This window comes from Macaca fascicularis, chromosome 8 (genome assembly GCF_037993035.2).
Source record: "Macaca fascicularis isolate 582-1 chromosome 8, T2T-MFA8v1.1".
NCBI classification, from domain to species: Eukaryota; Metazoa; Chordata; class Mammalia; order Primates; family Cercopithecidae; genus Macaca; species Macaca fascicularis.
Window position 1 is genome coordinate 75,926,938 of NC_088382.1, and position 6,305 is coordinate 75,933,242.

General features: G+C 39.7%; 1 long non-coding RNA gene across 1 annotated transcript; it reads right to left on the reverse strand.

The window, feature by feature from the left end:
- Positions 1-1,403: 1,403 nt before the first annotated feature.
- LOC141407518 (uncharacterized) lies at positions 1,404-4,679 on the reverse strand. Its single transcript, XR_012416929.1, has 2 exons — positions 4,288-4,679; positions 1,404-2,149 (listed from the first exon to the last, which is right to left on the reverse strand). It is a non-coding gene; the product is annotated as an uncharacterized lncRNA (long non-coding RNA).
- Positions 4,680-6,305: the final 1,626 nt, after the last annotated feature.

The window sequence follows — 6,305 nt, forward strand, 5'->3', positions numbered from 1 at the left end:
TCCTCCTTTTTTTCCTTTCTTTTTTCTTTTTCCTTCCTTCCCTCCCTCCCTCCTTCCTTTCTTTTCTCTCTCTCACTCTTTCTTTCCTTCCTTCCTCCTCTCTCATTTTTTCTTTCTTTTTTTCTCTCTCTTTCTTTCTTTTTTTCTTTTCTGTCAGGGTCTTGCTCTGTCACCCTGGCTGGAGTGCAGTGGCATGATCATAGCTCACTGAAGCCTTGAACTCCTGGGCTGGGCTCAAGCAGTCCTCCTGCCTCAGCCTCCTTAGTATATGGGACTATAGGTGCATACCACCACACCTGGATAATTTTTTAATTTTATCTTTTGTAGAGATGGGGCCTTGCCATGTTGCCCAGGCTGGTCTTGAACTCCTGGGCTTAAGTGATCCTAATGCCTCGGCCTCCCAAAGAGTTGAGATTACAGTGATGAGCCACTGTGCCCAGCCCTCTCTTTCTATAGAAGGAACACATCCCTACATATATAGTTAGATGGGTAGTCTAATATTTCCTTGCTTTTAGTATGTAACAGAACACTTACACTTTATTGTATTCTCTGTGAATTCAGACCATGTAGTCTATGATAGCCACATCTATATTGAAAATTAAATTTAGAAAAAAATTCAAATGCCTAGACCTATTTTTCTGGTCTGTAGAGAGAGGTCCTTTTGGGTCCTCAATCCATCATGAGACAGATGGCTTATTTTATCTAATTAGAAGTCATATTTTGTTGGACTGCCATCAGTGTTTATATTAGCCCATTCTCACATTGCTACAAAGAACTACCTGAGATTGGGTAACTTATAAGGAAAAGAGGTTTAATTAGTTCATGGTTCTTCAGGCTTTAAGGATGCATTGCTAGGGAGATCTCGGGAAACTTACAATCATGGCTGAAGGCAAAGGGGAAGTAAGCACATCTTCACATGGCCAGTGGGAGAGAGCAAGCAAAGGGGCAGGCACTACACACTTTCAAACAACCAGATCTCATGAGAACTCTATCATGAGAACAGCAAGGGGGAAATCTGCTCCTATGATTTAATCACCTCCTACCAGGTCTTTTCTTCAACATTGGGAATTATAATTTGACAGGAGATTTGGGTGGGGACACAGAACCAAACAAAATCAGTGCTCTTTTCCAATTTGTCCATGAAATTTTTGAACTGGAAGGGTAGCACAGTGGTCCTTTCCATTGCTCTCCAGGTTTACATCCCCCTTTGGTGAGAACAATCAACCACATGCAGATCCATGTGGCTGTTCATCACTGGCCCCTGGGTTTCCCAAGCACTTCATGGAGTAGTTGATGAGACTTTGCTGTGTGCCCTACTAAACCCACTAGCACTTTGTTTACTTACCACTTTTTATATGACTTGCTAATAAGTAGGTGTGGAGATAACCATGTCGAAAAAGAAATGAGGTTAATTGTAGCTGATTTATTAATGAACCCATTATAGCTGTCAGTGGTCACAAGCTTTCTTTTTAGAGGCTGAAAAAAGCACTATTTGACAATCAGTTTTTGAATTTTGTCCAGGATTAACATCACCAATACATACTATATAGATATAATAATAACTCCCAATTTATTATTTTATTGAGTGTGTCCTCTATGCTAGGCATTGTGTTAAGTGCTTTACTTATATTATCTCATTGAATTTCTACCACAAGCCTATGGAGTTGATTTTACTCCCAGATGGAGGATGAAGGCCACAGTAGTATAATTATTTTTCCAGCTCCACTAGCTTGTAAGTGGCAGAGTCAGCATCATCCTCTAGCCTGTCTGACTTATAAACTCATGCTGATAACAACAGCTCTGGTTGCCTGATAATGTCCTATACAAATCAGTATCATTGCACCTTCCAAATTTTTACTATATTATCTGTTGAGTGTCTCCTTTCTCTGGGAACCGTGTCTAATTTCTCTTTATAGGAAAGATCTCAATAAGTTTTTGTTGAATAAATGTATTAACAATGTCTTCCTATTACTCACAATCTCCCATTTGCCCACCCTCACCCAACACTTATCTTCTTGTTCACAACAATTTCAGATAGTGGCTCAATAATGTCAGTGTTTCTGGCAGCCAGGGGTTCTCATAAAATTCTCTCTCATCCAACGCTTAACAAAAGCCTTTGTTTTAGCTTTTACAATCTGATAATCACCACCTAGGGAGAAAACACAAGGTGAAACAGAAAATGACTGACTGTTTTTTCTTTTTAGCCATTAACTTTTTACCAATATGAATTTATGCCTGCCATATTATTCATCTCTGAATATGAATTACTACCCTTATTGCCCTTAATCTTTTCCTTTATAGAAATGGATGGTCATATTTAAATCAATAATACATTGGAGTAACACACTTAGAACTGAGCACTTCTTAGTCTAGAGTCTCATTTGTTTATTCATTAATCAAATCACATTTTGGGAGGGAGAGGGAAAAGGGAATAATTAATGGGTACAAAAAATATAGTTAGATAGGATGAATAAAGATCTAGTGTTTGATCTTCATTCAACAAGATAACTACAGTCAACAATAACTTATTGTACATTATAAAATAACTAAAAGAGTGTAACTGGAATGCTTATAACACAAAGAAATAATAAATACTTAGATAGATACCTCATTTGCTCTGATGTGATTATTACACATTGTATGCCTATATCAAAGTATCTCATGTACCCCATAAAAATGTACCTACTATGTGACTGTAAAAATTAAAAAAAATTTAAAAATTAAAAAAAAACCCTAAATCGTATTTAAGATGTAATTTTAATAATGTAAGAATACTGGGAGGAGAGTAAGTTAACAAATACTCCCTGATACTTAAGGAATTTTGAATTATGTGCATATTTGTGGCAACCTCAAAAACAGGAGGAAAAGCAAAAAGATGTCTATAGTCCCTAAAATGGACAGATACTCTTTTTTGGCTTTGGCTAACATGTACCCATTCTACTCTGCCTATTCTGCCTACAACATGTGTCTCCCACTGGATACATTCCCAAACAGGAAAGTTTGATAGTTTTCTCTTTCCAGCCAAGAATTCTGTGTTTTGGTCAATAATTTGTAATAGGCTTGACATATGACTCAATGTGGTCTCTAACTTGATAGTCTGATTTAGGGAATAAACTGGATGGTGAAGGTCAAAATTTTCACCTACTCCAGGGTTGTAACTGAACTAATGGACTTAGCAAATGCCAAAAACAAGGAGTGCTCAGAAGGAGAGTCATTTGCTGAGATCCCTTACTAGGAAGGAATAAGACTAGAGTGTCTCCAAGTCATAGAGGAACCAGGTCTAAAGTCAGCTGTGAATCTAGATTAAAGAGGATACTACCGCACACAAGTGGAAAGATGTTTCTAGATGGCATCTGTCCACTGATCTCATCAGGAGATGCCCATGCTATGTATCTCTTAACGTGGTGGTACTTCATTGCCCCCTTTACATGCTGTTTATACAGCTATTCAATCCATGCAGTATATTTGTTTGTTAACCACCATTGGGAGGACATGGCTAGGTGTTAGGGGTACCAAAAATGATTGAAGTCAATTTATTTTCAGGGTAGCAAGTGAAGCAATCATGCCAAACAACCCATCCGTTTTCCATCATAACATAAAAAACAAGCAATTAGAAAGCTCTACATCTAAATCACCATTATAAGATGGAGAAAAAGGGATGCATTATTACATGCTATGCCTGATGATCAAAGTGCCTCTGAATGTTAAGGATTATAAACATGATGTGTATGGTGCAGGCCTTACCAAGATGTACCATTTGATACATGTAAATAAAGTCTACTTTCTATACCAAAGTCACACTTTTGATAATAAATTATCATGCATTGAGTCATTACTCATGAAATTATTGTTCTTTAGTGCCACATTTGCCTATCTGTCTCTCTACACGCACACACACACACATGCACACACACACACACACATGCACACACACACACACACACACACAACCATTATTAACTTTCTGGCTAAACCATTTGAAAATAACTTTCATACAATATGACCCTGACGTTTCACTCCTAAATACCTGATCATACTTCTAAATGCCTCCTAAGGACAGTAACTTTCTCTTACATAACCGTAATTCAATAATCAAATTCAGGAAATTTAACAGCAATACACATTTCTATTACCCAACATACACCTCATTTGACAATTTCACCAATTATCCCAATAATTAAATGTCCTCTAGGGCATTTTTTTTTTGATCCAAGAACCAGTCCAGGATCACACCCTTCAATTTTGTTGTCATGCCTCTCATGTCCTTGTCCTTGGAAGAGTCCTCACCCTCTCTGTTCCTTTGATGAAATGGATGTTCCTGAGGGGTACCAGCATGTCTGTAGAATGTCCTTCAGCTGGGTTTGGCTGGGTATTTTGCCAAGTTTTTCGTGGAGTTCCTGGACACTGCCTCATGTGCGATCTGGAGCAGGTCTCTCTGGTTCTTCTCTCTGGCGCTGTCCCTGCTTTCCACGTGGTGGCCACTGTGCTCCTCCATTGCAAAAGAAAATCCAGCTATCTCTGCTCAATCCTCTCATGCCTCAGAGAAAGTGCACTGCAGCCCCATGGCCATTAGATGGGTGCTTCTTCATTCCCCGCGGCACACCTCAGGCCAGGCTGTGGCTTTTACATAAAACTTCAGGGCTTGAGGTTAACACAAGTGTAATACAAAGAACACTGTCAAACTGCTGCTAAACATTGCTACTCTTCAAGCCCACATCCTAAATCACCATCTGAGAGTCTTTAAATAGAGGGGTTTCTGCCTTAACACTGGCCTGCCTCCATGTAGAGGGGTGGACTCACTCTAGCACATGTGCTCCCGCGATGTCCATGCTAGACGGTTCGGATCCAACAGATCCCCAGCCCTGGAGAGGGGAAAACATCATTCTCTACCCCAGCCAGTGACCACTTCGTTTCCTGGTTTGGAAGGATTTTCTTCCCGGGAAGACTAACTCTAAAGACTCTTCTCCCTCTACCTGATAACCTACCTCTGAAGAATTAGGCTTCTGTGACTCAGCAAGTCCAGTCCTCCCAGACCACACTGACTAAAGTTAGACTGTCCGGTCTTATGTAACAGCAATGTGGGACAACCAGAAGCAGCCTGGAAGCACAGCCCCGAGCCAGATGCAATTCCTTTACAGCCTTTTCTCCAGCATGTGGTGAAGCGCAGAATGGTCTTTCACATGAACCCTAATGTAGCCCTGTTTTCATTCCTGATGTCCTATAAACAAATGCTGGACAAGAACCTATAAACACATCTCCCAAGAACAACCAGCATTTTTCAGACATAAATTCTAAATCTAGATTGAGGGAAAAAATTTATACCTCTGCAGGAACATAATTGAGCTTAAGACATTCCTAATTTACACTACCAAATAGACTGTCTGGAGCATTTGCATTTGGGTTACTGCACTGCATTTCGGCTTTCTTTAAGAAAAATAGTGAGTACTTGCCCTTACACCTACATAATTAAAAGGCCCATTGAAACGATGTTTGTAAAAAACTGACTTAGCAGTTTGGCTCCAATGGTAAATTCTAGCCTTCACCCCAGAGGGTGAGACTGCTTGTAACTTTAAGACTGGAAGGTTTTCCAGCCTCAACTATTTTCACTATTTTAAGGCAGATTTTCCACACTGCACGTGGTTACAGACAGCATCCTTCAAATATGCCCTATCTTTCCCACTTATCACACCCATCCTGCTGATCTCTCACTGCATCCCTTATTTTCTCACTTCTAGGCACTTGCTTTTGTTGAATATGCTCCTCATCACTCCAGTCTCCCAAGATTCTACTTGGTAGTTAAAGACAAACCTAATGCTATCTCCTGATCTTCTCAACTGGATGTGATCACTCTTTCCTCTTAAAATCCCATAACACAAGATCTGCGCCTTTCTCTTAGGGTGGTTACACTCTACCTTATGATCTAGTTATTTGGGTTCATGTTTCCTGTCCTAATAGGCTTTCTTCAGGTCAATGACAAACCAACAGTCATCTTGGCACTTCTCTCATTACCTAGCGTGGTGCCTTGCAAAGAACAGGCATTCAGAATGCTTGCAGAGTTGAACTGAACTAAAACCTAGTGAATACAAGGTCTTACAGGAAGGTTTAGTTCTGACCTAAAGTACCTAACATGGGAAATTTGAAAATATTAGTAAAAGGATGAGAGAAGGAAAGTTTCAGTCTGTTTGTTTGTCAACTGCAGCTTTGGCCAAATATTAACACAGACAGGTATTGTAAATGAAGCTCCTTTATGTCCAGACTTAATGAGCATTCGATGACACAGAGTAGAGCAACCGGATAAAATGATT